Source organism: Nycticebus coucang, chromosome 9 (genome assembly GCF_027406575.1).
Source record: "Nycticebus coucang isolate mNycCou1 chromosome 9, mNycCou1.pri, whole genome shotgun sequence".
Lineage (NCBI taxonomy): Eukaryota > Metazoa > Chordata > Mammalia > Primates > Lorisidae > Nycticebus > Nycticebus coucang.
The window spans coordinates 72,821,787-72,845,717 of NC_069788.1; the positions used below are offsets into that span (position 1 = coordinate 72,821,787).

Consider the following 23,931-nt stretch of genomic DNA (forward strand, 5'->3'; position numbering starts at 1 on the left):
CCAGGGTCTTCCTCACTTTGTGAACGCCCACACAGGAGTGGAGGGAATGCCTACTAAAACAACATTTCCTTGTATGTGCCACTTTCTTTCTTTTTTTTTTTATTTGAGACAAGAGTCTCAAGCACTCACTCTGGGTAGAGTGCTGTGGTGTCACAGCTCACAGCAACCTCAGACTCTTGGGACTACAGGCGCCCATCACAACATCCGGCTATTTTTTTGTTGTTGTTGCAATTGTCATTGTTGTTTTAGCTGGCCCGGGCTGGGTTTGAACCAACCAGCCTCGGTATATGTGGCTGGCACCCTACCCACTGAGCTATGGGCACCACCCAGGTGCCACTTTCTAACCTTCAGAGCGCTTACGTGTGTACTTTTCCATCTAAGAATTCTAAGTAGAATCCTAAACAGGATAGAGCAGGTTGTCTACCCCAAGGGACAGACATTGGCTGGTAGTTTTGGTATTCATGGACAATAACTTCTGATACTCTCTCCTTTTTTGCAATTGCCATGAACTCAAGCACTGGGCCAACGTAAATCATCCAGGGATGAACACGCTACACACAAAATGGTTTTGTTTGTTTTCAAACATCTCTATCCTCTTGCCATGTGCTTCTTCACCCCCTCTGTCTTTGATTTCTTTCTTGAAAACCCATTTCAGCTCACAGGACTGGGACTTATTAATAGAAAAGGACACCCAAGAGCATCACAGATGGGCCAAGCCTGGGCCTCTTGGGGCAACATTCCTTACAACTCTTGTGAGAGCTTGGAGATTTGGAACTGGTGGCGACTGGTAAAGTTTTCAGTGTTTGATAAATAGCCAGCATCCAGAGCTCTGGGAACAGCCTGATTTAGCTCTTTGTTTAAGTTTTGGGTTAGAGGCTCCCAAGAAGCTGGTTCAAGAAAAAGAAATTAACAACCACAGCTCATTCATAGCCAGGCAGCCAAATGGACAACTCTGAGAGACTCAGCCGACAGCGGAGGGAGTCCAATCCAACAGCCTTGGCGGGCTTTTAGAGCAGAACCGCTCTGCGTCTGTCTGGATGTTGGCCAAAGATCTGTGCTTTGGGTGAGGCCTATGACCATGGCAACGTTCAACAGACCCAGTCCATGGGAATGAGAACAGTGACTACTACCAGGCAGGAGAAGGCAGGGAGCTTGTTAGACTCATCAACTCATTGACTTGTTCTCATCAACCAGAGTGAATTAACTGACTTACTGTGGGCTAGCCCTTGATGAAATATTTACGTGAAGACCATGGTGTCCTAACAGGAGGATGAGTGTTATCTCCCTTGACTAACTCTTCAGTAAGTTTCATTCTCACACACTGGAGTGAAGGGGAGAGTCTCAACCTACACGGTCAGCACAGATGATCTATATGTGGGAAGTACAGGTGGAGAGTTTTATTAACGTAGGCAATTATAAAAAGTCATAGACACTTAAGATCAGGCATTCGAGGCTGCAGTGTGCTATGATCATGCCACTGCACTCCAGCCTGGGCAGCAGAATGAGACCACGTTTCTAAAACAAAACAAAGCAAAGCAAAACAAAACAAAACAAAAACCCCCAAACAAAAAAAATACATCTTTTGTCAACTTACCTGCTCACTTGCAAGATAGCCCCAACACTCTGTAAGCCTCTCCCTTCCTGCCTGTGACTTTACAGCAGAATACCTGTCAGAAGCCCAAGCTGCTGGGCCCCACACTTGGTTTTGCCTCAGTGATCCTCATCAGAGTCCTAGCATTTTAGCATTGAAAAATTTTCAACCTCAGTTGTATAATAGAATCAACTGAGGAATTTTTTTAAAAACAAAAAAATTCATGCCTGGAGAGTCTGATTAACTTGGTCTTAGATGGGGCCTGAACCTTGTTTTTTTGTTTGTTCGTTTGTTTTTTAAATGTTTCCCGAGTGATGCTAATTCAGAGTCACTCTGAAAGCTACTGCTAAGAGGTTTATCCATATTTGTTCTTGAGTGTATGTCATCCCTACAGTATGACTGAGGAGCTTGTTTTCTTAAATTCTGATATGGCCACCTGGTTGGGTATGCCCCTTAGATGTGAGATCACCCGTTGTTGGGGGCAGCTTGGAAGATGGTCCCTGGTGATCCCCACTTCCTGATGTAATCTTCTCCTTTTATGCCTGGGCTGGATCTAGTGACCTACTTCTAACCCACACAAAAATAAATGCTTGTTGTTTTAAACCTTTCAAGTTTGGGATCATTTGTTGCACAGCAAAAATAACCAATACACTTTTGAGAGAAGAGCTGGCTCCTTAGACAAGAACACATTAGTGGGAGGGTCTAATTTCGAAAATGGAAAGGTCTAAGTGAGTGTTAAACTGGCAGGGCCCAGGTTGCTGGGGTTGGGGTGCCAGGTGACTGATTAGCAGATTAGGCTAGATTAGTGCTTCTCACATGTGAATGTGCACACAGGGAGTCTTTTTTTTTGTAAAGACAGAGTCTCACTTTTATGGCCCTCGGTAGAGTGCCATGGCATCACACAGCTCACAGCAACCTCCAACTCCTGGGCTTAAGCGATTCTCTTGCCTCAGCCTCCCAAGTAGCTGGGACTACAGGCGCCCGCCACAATGCCCGGCTATTTTTTGGTTGCAGTTCAGCCGGGGCTGGGTTTGAACCCACCACCCTCGGTATATGGGGCCAGCGCTTTACCGACTGAGCCACAGGCGCCGCTCCACACAGGGAGTCTTGCTAAGATGCTCCTGATTCAATAGGTCTGGGTAGGTGCCAGGGATTCTATAAGCTCCCAGGGGGACTGATGCTGCTGTCTGTGGACCACATTTTAAGGGATAAGCAGCTATGCTATTTGGATTCGTGCTTTTCTCTAGTTACTTGCTTTCATTCTCTATGGTTACGGTAGCCATCTTTGGTCCTTCCCTGACTTAGCGGTGCTTCAGGAAGCCAGGAACGTGGCCTTTGCCCTTCAGAGGTTAGAAGGCAGTGGTACCTCCTTGGGGCCACAGGGTACAGTTAAGAAACTGGGGTTTAGGTTGAATCACTTGAAGTAGCCATTTATATAAGTAAAATGGAAGATGGTCAAACATCAGTTGTTTCATAAGGTCCCAACTTTTAAGGGATCAAAGCCTGGCCACCTGCCTCTAACTAGAGGTCTTCCTTTCAGTGCCAGCCTTGGAGCATCTGTTTTTTATTCGAGTTTTTAGAAGGAGACAAATTCTCAGCAGTACTTCCAAAACTCCTCCACCCAGGCCCCCAGCACCACACACGAACGCCCATCCTGGGCTGGTGGCCTGAGGCAGCCAGGAGATAAGCTTCGGAAACCTTAAAAGAAAATAGCTTATTATTTCCCATGAATCAAAAAATAACAGCTTATTATTTCCTGTGAATCAATGAAAGATGTTTATTATAGTTTCCTTCCTAAATATACGTGTAAATCTCTCGCCCAGGAAGATGCATTTGGTCCAGCCGGGATGTATCCCTAGGAAGAGCCTCCTTTGCTTGAGGAATGCAGCCACAGCTCCAGCTCTGCTGTGGCTCTCTGAGATGCTGACACCTTAGACCTCACCTGCCTCTCCACCTGCACCGTGACTCCGCCTTTTCTTTCCCCCACTGATTAGTCACTTTTCCTCACTAACACCCTCAGATCCAACCCTCTGCCAACTGTGGGTTCAAGGTCATGACACATTTGAATTGTAATTATAGTTAGTTCATGCTCAGACCTGCCCCAGCACCCTATGGAGAAGCTCTACTCTCCTGGGTAGACCCCTACACCATGCTCCATAACCTCCCCTTGTGGAGAGACTACTCCCTCCTGGGTAGACCCTCCCGTGTCTGGATAGACCCCCACCTTCCTGGACAGACCCAAGCCTCTTGGATAAACTCCACCCTCCTAGAAAGACCCTCACTCTCTTATCTTCCTGGCTAAACACCTTCCTTCATCTCTCTGTGTGTGGTTGCATCTTCTTGCAGTAGCCCTTACCCTACTGTAGAGACCTCACCCTCCTGGACAGACCCATTTACAAGACTAAAGCTCAACATCAGTTTTCTCCCCCTGGGTTCTTCAGCAGCAGAGTTTTGCTATGAAAAGGATACTGAGCGATGCCCCTCAACCTCCTGTTATCCAATGGGCTATCTGTTCACTCGCTATTTCTCCAAGCCTTGCCTGATGAGAAGTATATTCTGAGACTATCCTAATGATACAGATTTTTGGCCTCATCCCTATTCTACTGACTCCAAGTCCCAGGGGAGGAGCTGGGGCTCTGCATTCGCCCCTCCCTATGGTTGGGTCCTCTGGGAGCCCAGCTATGGCTCACCCAGCACGCCCCATCCTAGACCCTGTGAGGCTGCCACTGCTCTCAGCCCTGCTTCTCACCCAGCCCAGCTGAGCTTGGCTTTGCCTCTTTTCTCACTTAGAAGATTAAGGCCATCTGCTCTGTGCTTTTGGAATTTCCCACCCTCCACCCTCAAAAATTCTCCACTCCCAGTCTCCCCTTCTTTTAGAAAATAAACATCTTCCCGAGGCCGACTCCCCCCCTGGGTGTGGACTCCTCCCTGCCCTCTGTCTTCCCTGGCACACTGCCCTCCTACCCTCCCTCTTGTACATGCAATGTTTCCCTTGCCAAGGGATTTTTTTTTAATTGCACTTTTTTTCTTCTCCTCCCTAAAAAACAGAACATCTCGCAGTAACTTGGCTTCTCCCCCAGGTACCTACTCACTTCCCACCTTCCTCTCACTGTGCTGGCTTCATCTCTCTGTGTGTGGTTGCATCTCTGCACTTCCCTTCTCTGGTCTCACATGGTGCTCCCACGGTCCTTTGCAAGGCCTTTGCCTGAGCCTGGGTTAAATGCACAGAAGGCAGCAGGACATGGCAGAAGTCATGGGTAGAAAGCTGAGGTCTACACTCCCAGCTTACCCTTGGCCTGGGCAGTCGCCCAGATTTTGCTTCCTTGACACTGTGTTCTGATCCAAGGCTATATCCTTGGTGTGTCCCTGTGAATACACAGGGCCTATCTTTATATGAACAACTAAAGAAAACCTAAAGAGAATGTGAAAAATGACTGTTGTGTGTGGGTCTGGAAGACAGAAAGTTGCTGAGGCCTACAAGTGAGTTTCCTTCCACAAAGGTCCTCAGAAAAGACCCTCAGGTACTATGGCAGGATCTGGGCCAAATTTTACATCCAGACCGGGTCCAATACTTAGCAATGATAGTTTTTTTATTACCTACCAAGCTGATAGGCAATTATTAAAGTAAAAATGGGCTCCCAATATTGCTCACCAGCCCTAAATAGCCAGAATTTTCCCTACTCTGCTTGATGATGACAATTTGGGACTTGTTTGACCAAAGATGATGGACAGGCTGAGCAAAAACTTCTAGATGACATTGATCAGGACCTTCATGCCTCTTCTGAAAGATTTCTTTTGCAGCAGTTCTTGTGGTTGGCTGGGAGAACTCTTTTATGAAGACACGTATTCTTTTTTTTTTTTTTGAGACAGAGTCTCAAGCTGTCATCCTGAGGAATGACAGCTGGGCTCAAGCGATTCTCCTGCCTCAGCCTTCCAAGTCACTGGGACTACAGGCACCTGCCACAATGCCCCGCCATTTCTTTGGTTGCAGCTGTCATTGTTGTTTGGCAGGCCCAGGCTGGATTTGAACCCGCCAGCTCAGGTGTATGTGGCTGGCACCTTAGCCGCTTGAGCCACAGGTGCCAAGCCAAAGACCCATGTTCTTTGCTTTTTTCTCTCTCTCTTTTTTTTTTTTATTGTTAAATCATAGCTGTTTACATTTGTGCAATCAAGGGGTACAATGTGCTGGTTTCATATACAATCTGAAATATACTCATCAAACTGTTCAACGTAGTCTTCATGGCATTTTCTTAGTTATTGTATGTAGACATTTGTATTCTGCATTTAGTAGGTTTCGCCTGTACCCATTCTAAGATGCAGCCCAATTCATAATTGCTAAGTCATGGAAGAAGCCCAAGTGCCCATCGACCCACGAATGGACTAGAAAATTGTGGTACATGTATACCATGGAATATTATGCAGCCTTAAAGAAAGATGGAGACTTTACTTCTTTCATGCTTACATGGATGGAGCTGGAACATATTCTTGTTAGCAAAGTATCTCAGGAATGGAAGAAAAAGTATCCAATGTACTCATCCCTGCTTTGAAGCTAATTTATAGCTTTCATATGAAGGCTATAACCCAATTATAGCACAAGAATATGGGGAAAGGGCCAAGGGAGGGGAGGGGAGGGGGGAAGTCAGGATGGAGGGAGGGTAATGGGTGGGGCCACACCTATGGTGCATCTTAGAATGGGTACAGGTGAAGCTTACTAAATGAAGAATACAAATGTCTCCATACAAAGACCCGTATTCTTAAACTAGAGCAGGCACAAAGGGAGGAGGTTGGCTAGCATACTCAACTCATTTTGTCTTGGTTCATTTGGGGGGATTTCAAAGTAGGCTGTTGAAAACACAGACCTAAGAGACACTTCCATCTTTGGAAGTGATAGGCATCTCACAAAATCTTTGATCAATGAAGAACATATCAAAGAGAAGTTAATAAAAGAAGAAGAAACTTGGATGGCTAAGAAGTCCCATTAAGCAAGGCCCTTGAGCGGGGTTGTTGTGTTTCTACTGGCTTCCTTTCTGATCTCCAACTGGGAACATAAGCATGGAACCATTCCTGTGTGCTCACTCCATCTCCCTTTTCTATGTCCCCAATGGAGGACTCTCCTATATCTCCATATACATTGCTACAAGTTTAGACAGTGGATTGCATTTAGTGCATCCACTGCATGATTCTTTATTGCAGCTGTGGTGTTTAGCACAATTCTTGCTCATATTAGAGTCTGGCAAATGTTACTGATGAATCCAGAGCAGATATTTATTTATTTCTTGATTGAATGATTTTGTGTATCTCCTGTCTCACATGAATCTAATGTGATTAAAAAATTCGTGACAGAATTCTTGGGCCTGGGTGAAACACAGTAATTGCTGATTTATTGGTTGACAGCCTTATGGGTAGACGAGATGCACTGACCTATTTAACTACTGTCCTTTCCGTGTGAAAGTTCTTAGTAGCTAGGCATGGTCTCTTTCTGTTCAGATCAGGAACCACCACTTCACGTTCTTTATTGTCAAAAGTCCTGGCTAATTCTGTATCTTTCATGAAACATATTTATTACTGCCAATACTGTGACTCTTCTGGACTTGTTTGTATGGAAGCAACACAACTTGCCTCTGCAGCTTCATAGTTCCGTGTAGGTAATGGTGGTTACATCATTGCTTGAGAGGCTGCTTCATGCAGTGTGTGTCTATATACTGGCTTCTGTTGACTGTCTTAAAATTGTTACTATGCTTCATTGGTGATGACACAGTCTCAGGGCCATGAACCCAAAACATACAGAAAAATGTGAACCATAATTCCTCCTGCAGTCATGAAATGCACTGTTCTGAATTTTGTGGTGTGAAGATGAAGAACACATCTTTCTCCCATGCTGTCGCTTGACTCTTTGGATTGCCATCCGGTATTATCAGAGGGTGTTCTCTTTCCAAATTGACGCCATGCCTGCCTTCCACACTTCATCACCAATAGGAAGGACAGCTCCAGGGCCCTGGATGGAATAACCAGCAGAGCCCTATTAGGCAAGGAATGCCATTGCCTTCCAGCATAGCCTAATCCCCAGGAGAGCATGATGTCCCCATATTGACTGGAATTAAGAGCTACCTGGATTGGGTTGGCAATGAGAGTGATGTCTCGCAAGCCCCAGGGGACTTCCTGGCACACAGCACAAAGCCTACAGGGTGGGGGGAGAACTGTTGGTGGAGGGCATAGGGTGAAGTATGCTTGCTGCTCCCACTCCTCCCATCTTGGGTCCTGCAGGCCAGAGCTGGCACTGAGAGTGAACTCAGGGAGGGAGAGCTTCTGGGTGGGCCACTTATGTGGCTGAGGGTAAGGATCAGGGCTAGATCATTAGAGTGCTAAACTCATCCCGTGCCAGACAGGAGTGAGTTACCCCAAATCAACATGCCAGCACCAGTACTCAAACGTGGCCACAGATGCCAGGTGCATGGTGGTGGGTGACATACAGTCTGGGCTACTAGCTCGGGCAGCTTACTCACATCCTCTGGTCCTGCCTGGGTTTGATCTTAGATGTACATTTTCTATCCTGTGATACCTTTTGTCCCCCTGCTGACACTTCCAACTTTCTGGGGTCCACCAGATGACATGGCAGGTGTACTTGCACATCAGCTGGACCCGCTGCAGAGTTCTTTCCTACTCTTGCTTCACTCAAAGTCAGCGCCTCTGTGTCAACCAGGATATGGCCGGAGCAGCACTCTCAGGTGTGAAATGTGTTGCCCTCAAATTCAAATGAGGCACACCAGGTGCTGTGCTTCCTTCTTTGTGGTAGGGAAGGTAACCTGTGGTGATTTTATTTGACTGCAGAGGGAATATTCAGGAATGCCCTGATCATTGGACCTCTAAGGACTTCATTGACATGTGGGTCTCTGAATCTTCATAGGTTTGGTTTCCCATCCTCTATATCGCATGTGTCTCATCAAGGCCACCTGTTATTTGTTTTATCCAGTCACCAAGATGTCATGGTGTTCTGGGGGATGTTGGTACTATTTTAGAAGGCAGAAATAGCTTAAGGCAAATCTCCGGTTGAATATGGTTTTCTACTCCACATGAATGCAAACTGTCCCTAATCCCCTTTCTTGATTGGAATTGAAATGAATGCAACTCCCAGATCATGGCTGCATACCATGTGCCCAAGGCCATATTAGTTTGTTCCACCATGTCCAGCGCAGCACCTGCAATGGGGGCTGCTACTTTTTTGTTCTCCTGTAAACTATAGTCATGCTCCAGGGTTTATTCAGTTTCTGAGGGTCCAGACTGGTGAATTAAATGGAGATAAAATAAATATCACTGCCTTGTACCCTTGAGGTCTTTCATGGTGGTACATTTCTGCCAGCCCCATCAGAATGTTATATTGTTTTTGATTTACAAGCCTGGCTGATGGGGGTATTTTCTGAATTTTTTATTTGGTGCTTTTCACTATGACAGGTCTTACCCCATGGGCCACAGACCCAATGTTGCAGCTAACCTAACTACCAAGTGTGTTAAGTCTAATCGTGTGCTCAGGAAACAGCATAATGCCCACAGCTAGTTGGTGGTCCCAACAGAACAACTGTGAGCTGGACAATAGCCAGAACTCTACTTAGTGTCTGGCCTTGGGGTCCCCACTTGAACAGGGGACTGTGATGACGCTTTGGTACCCAAATGTCAATGTTAGGTCAGACCCTGTGTCCTATAGGCCTTGGGCTATATGGGTCTTCTTCCCCTTTTTCTAGTGATTAGTCATCTGAATAAATGTTTATAGGTCCCTTTGGATAAGGACTATGGTACGTTGAATTGTGTCTGCTGTTGAAGTTCCAGCCCCAGTATCTCAGGATGTGACCTTATTTAGAAATTGTCTTCTAGATTAACTAGCAAAGTGAAGATGAGGCTAGTAGGGTGGCTCCTCCTCCCATATGACTGAGTCCTCATGAAGTTGGGAAATGGGGGTTGATTTTGGGACGTGAAGTGATGGCGATTTATGAGACAGTGCCTGAGTACACACCCACTGAGGATGGCGAATACGTGCCACTCCGTTACCACACCCAGGACACAAATTCAGATAGCATTTTTCCCCAGAAAGCCTGATTCAGCCCCTGAAATATTCTCAGTACAGTGTAGAAGGTGTTTCCTAAAACAGAATCTTATTCTCAAGCAGGACCTAGACATCAGGTTGACCCTCTGTCCCCAAAACCCCTTTCTTGTGAGTTCTGAGGTATTTCAAGGACTTATTAATTAGCAGCTATGTTTAACGAGTATATTTTGTAACTTGCAGGCATTCTGTTAGGACACTATTATCCAAATAGTGCACAGCAAACTTTGGTTCATTGGGAAGACATTCATTTCCTTGGATTCTTTGCCAGTTTTTGCTTTAGGGAGGTAAAGGGTGGGGGCTATGTTCACCATAATGAAGTCAGGAGGGAGGACAGTTGGATGTGTGTGTATGTAGAATGGAGGGGGTGGGTTGTGCACATACATGTGTATGAACATGCACACATATCTGTCCCACTAATGTTTTATGCAGTGTTCTTACAAGCTGTGTTGCAAAGAGGCTGGAAGCATTCCCACAGTCAGCCGAGCTCCAGGCTGGGCTGTGTATTAATAGCTTCCCAGCCGACACACATATAGTATCCGATAATGACTGCATTTTATTATTTTATTTAAGTTCTTTTTCCTTTTTGACCCAGGGAGGAAAGGGGCCAGCTTCTCTTCCCTTTCTCCTTTCCTCTAATAACTGACCACAAACACATTTCTCTATTTAACTCTTTTATGCCAAAGAAAGAGAATTCTGGTATTTTTAAGGCATACGTTTATGCCTTCTTAGGCTTGTCGATCTGGAAAAATAATCCTACTTGCCTTTGATATCCCCTGGAAAATCTTCTTTCCTAACCCCGATGGAAGGATTTGCATCCTAGAGACTATATGTAAGGTTTATCCAGTTCCTGTAGGGTGGACTTCATATAGCCTTTCTTGGCAGGCCAAAGGAGCCCATGATAGTTACATAGTTTAGAACTTGGGATTTGCACATGTTCCTTGCTTATTTTTCCTCCTTGGTGCTGGTCTGATTTCTTTACATCATCAATCTTTGTTGATTATTTCAGATAAGAGCCCTTATACATTAAAAAAAGAAATTGCATGTGTGTGTGTTTAGAAAGGAAAGGAAGGAAGGAGGAGAAGGCAAATACAAGGAAAGGAAAAGAGAGTTTGCATCATGTCTGCTGGGCCAGCAACCTCTACCATGTCAGGAATAAAGAAACCTGGGATGGAATTTCACTTTCTACAGCAGTGGTTTGGTGGAATAGACTGGCGGGGCTCTTGGCCAAATTGTATGCTCTGGGGATGGTAGATTTTTCAGGATAGAGGACCAATAGAGGACTTAGAACTGCAGGATGAGAAACTTGTGTCTAATGGAGGGTGAGGAGAAATGGAAGATGTGCCAGGGAGTGCCAAGTGCAGGCTGCCCAGAGTGGAGGGAGCCTGGAGGTGGGGAGGTGCTGGGGTGGCTGTGGGAGCCCTCAGGTGGCTGGAACTGAGGAGGGACCTGGAGGAGTGCCATGGAGCAGACAGCATTTCAGAGATCTGTGACTCACTGGTGACTGGATCAGGAGTATAGGAAGACGGAGGCTCCCAGGCAGGAGACTGAGGTCTAGATGGGGGCAGGCCTGGAAGGGAAGCAAAGTGGTCACTAGTAAGGATAGATCTGAAAGTACCAAACAAGGCTTGACACTCATCGTCACTGTAAATATGGATTTGACTTTCAGGAGATGGATTTGGGCATAAGATGTGGCTAGAACCATCATCTCTAAGCAGTGAAAATTGAGACTAAGAGGTGACCAGATCCCTGAGGGATCATGATTAAGTGAAAAATTATGTCTGTGAAATCAGTGTTAACATTTTCAGGATATCCATTGATCTATCTATCTATCTATCATCTATATCTCTGAGCTGAACTGTGTTCTCCCTAAACTCATATTTTGAAGCCCTAACCTCCTCGTACCTCAGATTGTGACTGCATTTGGAGATATGGCCTTTGTGAAGAGAATTAATGTCAACTGAGGTTATCAGGGTGGCCCTAATCCAATCTAACTGGTGTCCCTATAAAAAGAGGAGATGCCTATGCGCACAGAGGCACAACCATGTGAGGATACAGGGAAAAGACGCCATCTCTCAGCCAAGGAGAAAGGTCTCATGGGAAACCAACCCTGCTGACACCTGACTCCCACATTCCTAGCCTCCAAAACTATGAGACAATAAATTTCTGTTGTTTAAGCACCCCTGCCCCCTGCAGTCTGTGGTATTTTATTATGGCAGCTGTAGGAAACACTACACTATCGATATTGATAAATACCTATATCCATAGCCGTATGCACTCCTACTTCTGCCCATAGAGTCTTATATACATACATACATGTAATATTTTTGCCTATGACAAAACAATACCTAATAGTATAGTAGGAGAGAAGGCTGACTAGCCCAGGCCTGGAGAGACTGCCTGCAGACGCAGTGATTCAGCACAGATACGTTATATTAGCAGAGATGACTTTCAGAATGCAGAGGTAATTTAGATAGCTCATTTCTAGTTTTCATGCCTGACCAGTTTCCTAAGGCCTGGTGCTCACCCTTTGCAGTAACTCACTTCCCTGAAGTGTGCCTTCATGAGATTAGGTAAATATGGAGCAGATAAGGAGTCCATCTGCCTGCCATTCATGTTAGCAGGCTCCCTATACATCGCATCTTATGCAAGGATACAAAGACAGCGGTTGCTGCAAACGTTGACCATCTTCCTACCTTGTCCTCATGAACAGAGACTGCTGTGTGGGCTGCCCCCCTCATAGGCCACATCCTCCTCTGACAAGGAGGTTTGTAAGTGTGGAAAGAAAAGGTAGGCACTGCTTTACTATCTAGGCCTGTCTTAAATCAGAAGGACATGGCACTGGGCCTGAGCAGTAGCCAAGCTCAAAAGGGTGACATCTCCCCACCCTCCCAAGGTCTCTGATCCTCCTCTCCTAAAGCTCCAGCTGTGCTGAGGTTACTAGTAGGTGATGCACTGGAAGAAAGACACCTAGACAGACCCTGAGCAATGTCAGCATTAACCATTATTATTATACACTTGTCATCCCTGTTCCTTAGTTAGGAGGTCTGTGAGGGAAAGATCCATGCAACTTCGATAGTTAGATCCCTTATAAACTATTATGGTAGGTTCAGTAATATTTGCCATGTGATTCAGAATAGGAAAACAGGAATTTTATTTATAACATCATAGCATGGAGAACAGTCCTTGCTTTGCAATGGCGGAGGAGGACCCCAGAAATGGCCATGTAAGCTGGAACTGTGCAAAGCAATTTTAAGAGGCAAGGAGGAGAATTATTATTGCTTCATGACCTTTGGAATTTTTGTCAAACTGTTAAGCACTCTCTTACTGCTTGTTTTAAGTGCATAAGGAAATTTAAAAATAGCAAAACATATTTATTTAGCATACTGTAATCTAAAACATTAGAAACATTGACAAATAGTATTTTTTTCTTTGTAAATAGAACAGTGTTTTCCTTCTCATCATAAAACTCACAATCTGAACCAAGCATTTTTTCTCTGCCTTGGGGAATAGTCAGAGTCTTTTCAACATTTGGGCAGGCTTCTAACATTTTATCCTTTTCACTTTCTTTCTTTTTTTTTTTTTTTGTAGAGACAGAGTCTCACTTTATGGCCCTCGGTAGAGTGCCGTGGCCTCACACAGCTCACAGCAACCTCCAACTCCTGGGCTTAAGTGATTCTCTTGCCTCAGCCTCCCGAGTAGCTGGGACTACAGGCGCCCGCCACAACGCCCGGCTATTTTTTTGTTGCAGTTTGGCCGGGGCTGGGTTTGAACCCGCCACCCTCGGCATATGGGGCCGGCGCCCTACCGACTGAGCCACAGGCGCCACCCTATCCTTTTCACTTTCAATGCCATGAATTATCTCCAGGAGTTTCTTAAATATGAGTATTTTTGCCAGAATCTTCATCTCAAGTCCCTCTGGCTGCACATTTACAATCCCTCTAAAGACAACAGCATCAACATTCCCAAACTCGGTTATTTCTTCACTAACTGCACTTCTGATTTAACTTCCACTGCCAGCATTATCACTTTTGTTTCTTTATTACACTTTCATCTTTGTTGGCTAATTCCCTCTTTTGAGTGTTCATTTCTGTGAAGTGTCACATGGGCTTCTCAGGGACAGCCAAGGAGGCAGCACCACTATGTACTCTGCTGTCTGTGCCTGAACTGATACACAGGTACAGTGACAAGTCACCAGTGGACTTTGAAGGAAGTGACCTGGTTGCTGACTGGTCAGGATGCATGCCTGCTATTTATGTAGCAATGTGTGGGCTGAAGATTAAGCTATGGAGTTTGTCCTCCGTGTAATCACTCACAATGTAAAGTGGTGAATGAAATTGGAGCCACGTTCCCGGGGGACTGGCATAATTTAACTTAGGTTACCGCAGGGTAATGGAAACTCACGTGTTTGGGAAACATACAAGGTTGAGAGCTGCCTGAATGTTCTATAATGGGAGGTAGGCTTGTCAATAGACCTATCTTACTGCTAAGTTTTTTCAATATTCTTGCCTTTCACTTTATAGAAGTTCTTGTTGATGGTACTGGTTGTCTGTACGTGAATGAGCTTTACATCTCCTAGAAAGGGCATTCCCAATCCTCTTTTTTGAATCAGTTGCTCAAAAGGTATCTGAATCAAGTTTGCTTCTCAGGTGTTTCTATAGATGCTTTCTTGCTGTGTTTTTCTGGATAGAGATTAAGCATGGGGAACAAGCATTTGACTTAAAAAAGTTGCAAGCCTCCTAAGATAATTTAATATGTTAATGTATACCAGGAATCTCCCCAAGATGTATCATGTTTCCTACCTTTTGAAACTGCTGTAACTTAAAAAATGTCGTAAAGCCCATTTCTGCTGCACCCGCCTGTAAATGTAGTTTTTCCGCAGTTCGTCTTTCCCTCCTCCCCTCTCGCAGGGTCCGCGGCCGCCATGGCATGTTAGAGGCAGCAGTGCCTGCGGCAGCGTTGGCCTTTGCAGCGGTGGCAGCAGCACCAGGCTCTGCAGCGGCAACTCCCAGCGGCTTAAGCCATGGTGCTTCTCACAGCCTCCAGCAGCAGCATTGCTGTAACCCACAAAGACACCTTCGAATTAAGTACATTCCTGGATTGCAGCAAAGCCCCCCAACATGACCGAGATGAGCTTCCTGAGCAGCGAGGTGTTGATGGGGGACTTGATGTCCCCCTTCTACCAGTCGGGTTTGGGGGCTGAAGAAAGCCTAGATCTCTTAGATGATTATCTGGAGGTGGCCAAGCACTTCAAACCTCATGGGTTCTCCAGTGACAAGGCTAAGGCGGGCTCCTCCGAATGGCTGGCTGTGGATGGGTTGGTCAGTGCCTCCAACAATGGCAAGGAGGATGCCTTCTCTGGGACAGATTGGATGTTGGAGAAAATGGATCTGAAGGAGTTTGACTTTGATGCCCTGTTGGGTATGGATGACCTGGAAACCATGCCAGATGAGCTTTTGGCCATGTTGGATGACACGTGTGATCTCTTTGCCCCCCTAGTCCAGGAGACTAATAAGGAGCCCCCCCCAGACAGTGAACCCAATTGGCCATCTCCCAGAAAGTTTAACAAAAACCGATCAGGTTGCCCCCTTCACCTTCTTGCAACCTCTTCCCTTCTCCCCAGGGGTTCTGTCCCCTACTCCAGATCATTCCTTTAGTTTAGAGCTGGGCAGCACAGTGGATATCTCTGAAGGAGATAGAAAGCCAGACTCTACTGCTTAATTACTATGATTCCTCAGTGTAAAGGAGGAAGACACCCCTCAGATAATGACAGTGGCTTCTGTATGAGCCCAGAGTCCTAGAGCATAGCCCCTCTACCTCCAGGGGCTCTCCAAATAGGAGCCTGCCATCTCCAGGTGTCCTCTGTGGCTCTGTCTGCCCTAAACCTTATGATCCTCCTGGAGAGAAAATAGCAGCAACAAAAGTAAAGGGTGAGAAGCTAGATAAGAAGCTGAAAAAAATGGAGCAAAACAAGACTGCAGCCACTAGGTACTGCCAGAAGAAGAGAGCAGAGCAGGAAGCCCTTGCTGGTGAATGCAGAGAACTGGAAAAGAAGAACGAGGCTCTGAAAGAGAAGGCAGGTTCCCTGGCCAAGGAGATCCAGTACCTGAAAGATTTGATTGAAGAGGTCCGCAAAGCAAGGGGGAAGAAAAGGGTCCCCTAGTTAGGGCAGTCAGGAGTGTTGTGTGCTTGTACATAGTCTCCAGTGCTGAAGCTGTGTGTTACAATAAATTATTTTGTAGTGGAAAAAACAAAAACAAAACAAAACAAAACAAAAAAATGTCGTAAGGTTAATAATGGCTTTATAGGAAGTGCCTTGTTGGGGCTGCCATAACAAATACCACAGACTGGGTGATTTAAACCACAGAAATTTATTGTCTCACAGTTCTGGAGGCTGGATATCCCAGATCAAGGTGTCAGCAGGGTTCATTTTTCCTGAGGCCTCTCTCCTGTGCTTGCAGATGGCCACCTTTTTGCTGTGTTCTTCCATGGCCTTCCCTTTGTCTGAATATCCCTACTATTTCTCTGTTTGTCCAAATTTCCTCTTCCTAGAAGGACACGATCAGATTGGATTAGGACCCAATCTCATGACCTCATTTTAACTTAATACCTCTTTAAAGACCCTGTCTGCAAATGCAGTCACATCCCCAGGTACCAGGAATTAGGACTTCAACATTAAAAAAAAAAAAAAAAAAATTTTTTTGGGGGGGACACAATTCAGCCCATAACAGGTAGTAAGGACATGCTGCACACAAATTTTAATATGAATTCTGATTTTAGCAATATTGACGAAACAGGAAGAGACGAAGTTGTTACATCTTTTGTGTTTACTTGGAGTTGAAACACATTCTTCCTAGCAAAGTATTACAAGAATGGAAAAAAAAGTATCCAAGGGACTCAGTACTAATATGAAACTAACATATAAACAACTACAAGCCCACACTAAAGAAAAACACTAGTCTGGCAAGGGGGAGGGGTAAAATGGGGGAGGGAAGGGGAAAGGAGGGAAGTGATTGGTGGGATCTCACCCGATATGCTCAATGTGGGGATGTTCAGCACGGCCCCTTGGGGGAAGGACTCAATTACCACTAACTTTACCTTAGAAATGAAAACATGACATTTGTTTCATACATGTCACCGAAGCGTTAGAACACACCTAGGAAGGGTGCATCACTCTCAGCACTGCAACATCTCATCCCAAGAAAAGAAGAAAATGAAAAGGAAATAGAAGAGCTTTTCAATTTTCTGTGATGATTTATTTCTTTAGAAAAGATTTTAATATAGGTGAATATTAGTAATTGTTTAATCTGTGTGGTGTATGGTATAATTAGTATAACTACTCATTAGTATAATTTTTAATTTTTGTATTGTTTCACGTTAATTGAGGGCACAAAGAATTAGGTTGCAATGTTTGCATTTGTTAGGTAAAGTCCCTCTTATAATTGTGTCCTGCCCCTAAAAGGTGTGCCACACCCATAAAGCTTCTTGCTTAAAAATGAAATAAATAATAATAAAAGCAATAAAATGAATGTTGTTATTGCCTATTTAAATTCTTCTTTTCAATACTTCTAGTAAAAACAAAGCAAGTTAAAAAGCATTTCCTAGAGGGAGGTGCCTGTGGCTCAAAGGAGTAGGGCGTTGGCCCCATATACCAAAGGTGGCAGGTTCAAACCCGGCTCTGGCCAAAAACTGCAAAAAAAAAAAAGCATTTCCTAGAATAAGAAATCATTCATTTGTAATCATTCTATAGTTTTCTGCTTTTATCCTAGAAAAAAGTTGAGTTTAAAGAAAGCATAAAACAAAGGAAAATATTGTTTCTGCTTATAAGCTTAAAAAATAAAAAATAATAAAAAAATACCTAAAAATTTGTCCATCATATCAATCTGAAATAATAATAATAAAAAGGTTTAAAAACAAAATCACATGATGCTAAAAAAAGAAAAAAAATGTTGAAGAAGGGAGAAACTGAGTATTAGCATCAAGGAAATGCAATAATTCACGGTTTTTGTCAAATTTATTTGACTTTTAAAATAAGTCAATGAAGTAGTATTCACAGGATCACACTTAATATAAAATGTTCAAGTGGCTGATAAACAAACAGTAGGAAATAGTGCCATAATTTCTTTAAAAGACAGATGAATATGTGTATTAAAAAAAGATTTTGTTTGGGGTGTCCTGGGCATCTGAATATGTTTATAAAAATCGTTATCACAGTCATTAGATATTTAAACCCTCAGCTTCAAAACACAAGTTTAAGAAGAGCTCCTTCTTCATTGTTACTTGCAAAACAGGCATGGGTCCTTCCTTTCCTGATATTCTTACTCTGTGGGGCTGCTTGGGTGCCACATCTATGTCCCATTCATCAGGAATTTTTGGGAAGCACATGAAAAAAAAATCTCAACTTGGAACAGCATGAGCAAAAAGGAGATTAATTGAAAGAATACCTAGGGATTATGCACCAGGCAGCTTTTGTGTCTGCTCTTGAATTTTCTCCGACTCATCTCTCTTCTTAGCTGCAGCTCCGCACACTTTGTGCAGAACGTGCCTCACCTCTACCTGGGCTGCCGCCACCTTCCTCCAACAGTTCTCCTAAACCCTGATGGGGGACATGGGCAGGACCCACCCAACACTCACACTTGCTCACCCTGGAAATAAGGACCAATGGGGTCGGGGACAGTCACCAATGGATAAAATGTTTCTGCCTTTCATTTCTCAGGCAAATGATTCCAAGGTGGAATCCAGAGGCTTCCCTGACAGCCCTGGCAAGATCTCTCTCCAGACCTCTGCCTTGGTGGCCGACTCGGTAGCCATCTGTGTATGTTTTAGCTTTCTTTCCTTCTCTAGTCCTGTGCCCTGTGCCCTCTGCCCAAGTCAATTACCAGCATGCAGGGCTCTGCTTCACAGGACCCAGGCCAAGGCAGATGGGACAGTATCATTAAGCAGACCTAAGTCTTGGGTCTTTGCCTGGGGGCCCCCCACAAAGAAGAGGGGTGGAATGGGGTGTTGTGGGGAGGGTAGACAAGGAACCTGAAGGAAAGAGGTGCTGTTACCACAGTAGAGGGGAACAAACCTGCATGGACCAAAAACAGGTGAGAGAGAGAGAGAATATGAATTAATTATCTACTACATATACAAAGGCCTTGAATAGTGATGGAAACCAGACTTTCAGGAATATGGGTTGCTAAAGGATCAGGCTAGAAGTTCACCCACAATTATGCCACAGTGGCATTTACCCCATTTCCCCCAAAATAAGACATCCTCTAAAAATAAGACCTACTTACAGGAAAGATAAGACGTCCCCTGAAAATAAGACCCAGCGCATCTTTGGGAGCACACCCTAAAATAAGACACTGTCTTATTTTTGGGGAAACAGGGTAGTATTCTCTCTTATGTTGCATTCATTAGAGCATATGAAACAGCTGTGTTTCCCACATTTTGAATCCTCATAATACACTCCCATTATGGAAATGGGAAACCAAGGCAAAATGATTACTTGATCTCCCAAAGCCATGAGAGAAAGTCACTGCTGAGTTTGGTATTGCATGTTGGGCTTCCCGCCCACTGTGGCTGAGCCCCACCTTGTGCTGGAACCAACTCCAGGAAAGAAGGTTTGCTGGGTTTCCTGGGAGACAGAGGTTAGCATCAGCATGTCTTGTGCTGGGGCACAGTATGTGGGTGCGGGCAGGAGAAAGCGGCAGCTGGCGTGCCTGTGGAAAGGGAGGAGAGAGAAGCCATTCCAAGTGAGCTGGGGCTGGGATCGGGCCCTGTCATCACCTACCATTTGCCCAGGACCCAACTTGCTACTCCTGTAGAAGAGTCTGACTCCATTCAAGAACACCAACAGGCGTGACCAAACTCATTCTCCACAGCAGTGTTTTTCAAACTTTTTATTTCATGGCACACTTGAACCTATAGTTAAACTTCCTGACGCACTTAAATTATGTTGATAAAAAAAAAGAATAAAAAAAGAATATACTTAGTGTGCTTTGAATTTCCTTCCTTCCTTCCTTCCTTCCTTCCTTCCTTCCTTCCTTCCTTCCTTCCTTCCTTCCTTCCTCCCTCCCTCCCTCCCTTCTTTCCTTCCTTCCTTCCTTCCTTTTTTTGAGACAGTCGCACTTTGTTGCCCTGGTAGAGTGCTGTGGCATTATAGCTCATAGCATCCTCAAACTCTTAGGCTCAGGTAATCCTCTTGCCTCAGCCTCCTGAGCTGGAACTGCAGGTACCATGCCCAGCTAGTTTGTAGAGACAGGGTCTTGAGCTTGCTCAGGGTGGTCTCAAACTTGTGAGCTCAAGCAATCTACCCACTTTGGCCTCCCAGAGTACTAGGATTATAGATAAGAGTTACCCAGCCTGGCCCTGAATTTCTTTTGAAAATAATTTAATTAAAGATCTTTAAAAATTGTCACAGCACACCTAAGATCCTTTCATGGCATGCTGATTGATGATCAGTGCTTTACAGGCTTGGGTCATGTGAATATGCTATACTTAAAAAGATCATTATAGTAGAGGGTCAGAAACAGTTGTTCCCAATGTTTGAGCTGTTATTTCTTTATGTGTTAGTGGAAAAAACAGATTTTTTTTTTTTTTTTTTTGATGCAGAGTTTTACTCTGTCACCCAGGCTAGAGTATAGTGGCATCATCCTAGGTCACAGCAGCCTCAGACTCTTTCTGCTCAAGCAATCCTCCTGCCTCAGCCTCCCAAGTAGCTGGGACTACAGGTGTACACTACCAGGTCCAGCTAATTTTTCTATTTTTTGTAGAGATAGAGTCTAACTCTTGCTCAGGTTGGGAAAAATATGATTTTCAAGACAATTTGTCTTCATTCATGAACCTCAGTGAAATACAGACAAAAGCACGTTTCATTTTACTTTTTTTTTTTTTGTTCTTAAAGTGGTTCTTACTTATTTTTTAGCCTTTGGGGTGATGCCTGGGTCTGTTTATTGAGGATGGGATAAATGAGGAACCCCAAAGTATCTGGTATTTATTAAGGGTGTTTCCATTTGTCACCCTATATAGTCCTGTGACAACTCTGTGAGTTGTGTGCTATGATCGTCCTTTTTATAGATGAGCAACCTGGCCCTTAGGGAACAAGACTTTTACTAGCCAAGTAAAATGAGAAAACCACCATCCAAACCCAGCTGCGCCTCCCGCCAAGGCCTGGGCCATTTCCACCTCTCTGAGCTTTCCTGGCTTCTTAACCTGCGCATGCTCCTTCCAGCTTCTAGCACCATGGATTCACACTGCACCACGGGCTGGAGACACTGGGGGTGGGGGTTGGGGGGAGGGCAGACGGCTACAATAATCTCCAGTTATAGGTTTGCTGTGTTTTCTGCTACTTTTCATTACGGATGCCAGATTTTCCTCCTTCCCTAAAAGCTATCTTTGGACATGTGTGTATGTAAATATATCTGGTTTGGGGTAGGAGGAGAAGTGAAAATGAAAGACAATCAAAGTACACATTAGATTCAAGTGTGTCATTCTGTGAATTCTGAGTGTCACTGATTCTATGAGGAATGCTTTCTCCTGCTTGAACTGCTCCAAAATCTCCGTGCCCACTGTGGGCTGTGAGCATCAAAGCTCAGGGAATCCATGTCAGACTTGGAGGAAAGTCTGGAAGGCAACTGTGGGGCACTTTTAAAAGAAACACAGCCTCACCCAAACTCTCCTAGAAGTTCTTGATGGCTCATGGTTCAACAGTATCTGGGAAGACATGGATATAAAAGGTCAAAGAGTGATTTTAAAGAGTTAGATTCCCACTGTGAAGAAGCTTTCAGTGTATCTTAACTCATTTACTTACCTATCTTTCCATCTTTGCATAGGCAGAAGAGTGATCTATGTCTAATAAATTCTAAGCACAAATAGGCTTAACTTTGGGAGGCCAAGATGGGAGAATTGCTTGAGGTCAGGAGTTCAAGACCAGCCTGAGCAGAAGTGAAACCCTATCTCTATAAAAAATTAGCTGGGCATGGTGGCATGTGCTTAAGTAGTCCCAGCTACTTAGGAGACCAAGGCAGGAGGATTGCTTCAGCCCAGGAGTTTAAAGTTGCAGTGAGTTATGATGATGCTGGGGTGACAAAGGGAGACCCTATCTCCAAACAATAACAGTGGTAACAACAAACCCAAATAGGCCTAAGAGAGCTCTTTTAAAATGTTTGAAAGATAAGTGATAAGAAAACACCATGACAGATATAGTTATGTGTCAGCGTTTTTTCTTAGCTCTTAATTAAATAATGGTGCATCTTATACTGTTGCAGTTTTAGATTCCATAAAATATGGTAGTAGTTATGTTTTATGTTTCAATAGTCATCAGTCTGTTTCTAATGGATTCATGGAAAAATATGTGAGCCATCTTGCCATTAAACTATTTTTGAAATCTCATGGAAGCCTGCCAATGTTTTTGCAATTTAGCTAAGAAGCTTTCTTGCGTTTGAAAGGGGAGTTCCAATATTGTAAGGCTATGTAAATTTTTGGTTAAAGTTTTTGCTAATCCTGGCTGTGTCCACAACAGAAATAAAATAAATGAAAGGTGAACACAGTTAAAAATGTTTGCATTATAAAATGTGTGTTCTAGAAAACAAAAAATTGTTTGTGCAAAGTTGGTATGGTTTTTATAAAATTATTTCAGTTCCAAAGCCTTGCCCATTTGCTCCAGTATTGACTGACTTGTGATTAGGGACGAGTAATTCCTTTAGTTGCCCCAGGTTGTCTCATGGTTTTATTTCTTAATATATTTAAATACACTATTTAGACCTTATCATTGGTGCTTCAGGTGTATTTATTTATATCATCTTTCTTTTAGAAAAACGCCATTATCATTGATGTACACAGCTATGATTTAATTAAAAAAAAGAAAGAAAAACACCATTATATCATAAAAAATTTTAACCTTAAATGAATTCCCACAGGCTTTAAATTTCATGCCGTTCATATCTAGGCATAAAGAGAAATCAATATATTCTGGCCTGAAGGGCAATGGACTTTGGATTTTGTCATGATTTTGCAGATAACAAGTGTCCTACATAAAATAGATCTAGTCTTTCCATTTTGTGCTATTTCTTTGAATATGACCACAGCTGTGCAGCCATCCTGTCTGGAATGATAGGACTTTCTAGGCGTGGAGGAAATGGTGTTTCTAAGAAAGCAGAACACAGACAGGTCTTAATATATGAACACCTGTATTAAACAGAGCCCCCTCCTAAAAAGAGCTCCTCTGTCTGAGATTTAGTGGGACTTGGTGTCTTGTTGGCCCCTCCCTCTCCTTGGTCCCTCTCCCATCCCCACACTGCAGCCAAGAGCTTCAGGGTCCCACCCTGTGAACCACGGCAGGAGCCCAGGGTCTCACTGCTTGTCACTCTCTTCCCTGCTGTCCAACCATTGCAGCTCCAGGTCTGGGCTGTAGAGTTTGCTCCTGCTACAGCAATAACTTGAAGGGAGGAGGGTTTCAGCCTCTCTGATCAGCTGGCTCCTTTACTTAAAACCTTTAACTGGCACCCCATTATCTTTAGAGTAAATTCCAAATCCCCTAAAGTGGCCTCTAAAATTCTTGACCCTGTGATGGTCTTCTAAGAACCTTCTCTCTCTGTTCCTTGCTCTCCTCATCAATTCTCTGGCCATCGGAACTCAGCTCAGTCCCCTGAAAGTGCTAGACTTTCCCTGGCTTCACTCCCTCTGCAGGAGGACTAGTGTGGGCTCAACTGGCTTTTGAGGGAATTCCAGAAACACACCCACCTCAAGCCTTACTGTTTTGATGAAAAAACAGATTCCAAACCAACGTTTGGGGCACAGTCTGCTGTAAGCCAGGGCCTGTACAGGTTTTGTTAAAGGAATCCAAGTTGGGCCTGGCAGCAAACTATTTCCTGCTGTAAGACTCTTTTAGAACCTTGGAAACTTCCACAGGGAAGGCAGTACCATTCTGTCCCTAGGTGTTGGGCGTGGGAAGTCATTTGGAATAGGTCTGAGCAAATGTTGATGAACTCCGACTTGGTGCTCGTAAATAGCATGAGTTCCGATGAGACTGCAGGGCATGGATAGGGTGGGTTGGACACTGGGCGTAGACGGCACACCTAGTTCCCTTGCAAGAAGCACCTGGGGCTGGTGTAAGCTCATTCTCTGTGGTTAATAGGTGTGAAATAGGTATTTATTAGCAGCCACTTTTCACTGTGTGGTTTATGTGAGTTTCCACCTTTTTTCTAACCTTGGCAGAACTAACCTTCCTTTCCCCGTAGTTCAAATATGTGCTACACAGCCC

The 23,931-nt window shown here is 44.3% G+C and overlaps 1 pseudogene across 1 annotated transcript; it reads left to right on the plus strand.

Annotated features, from left to right (window-relative positions):
- Positions 1-14,550: 14,550 nt before the first annotated feature.
- Positions 14,551-16,204, plus strand: LOC128594168 (cyclic AMP-dependent transcription factor ATF-4-like; annotated as a pseudogene). The gene has a single exon (XR_008382510.1). The product of XR_008382510.1 is annotated as a cyclic AMP-dependent transcription factor ATF-4-like (transcript).
- Positions 16,205-23,931: the final 7,727 nt, after the last annotated feature.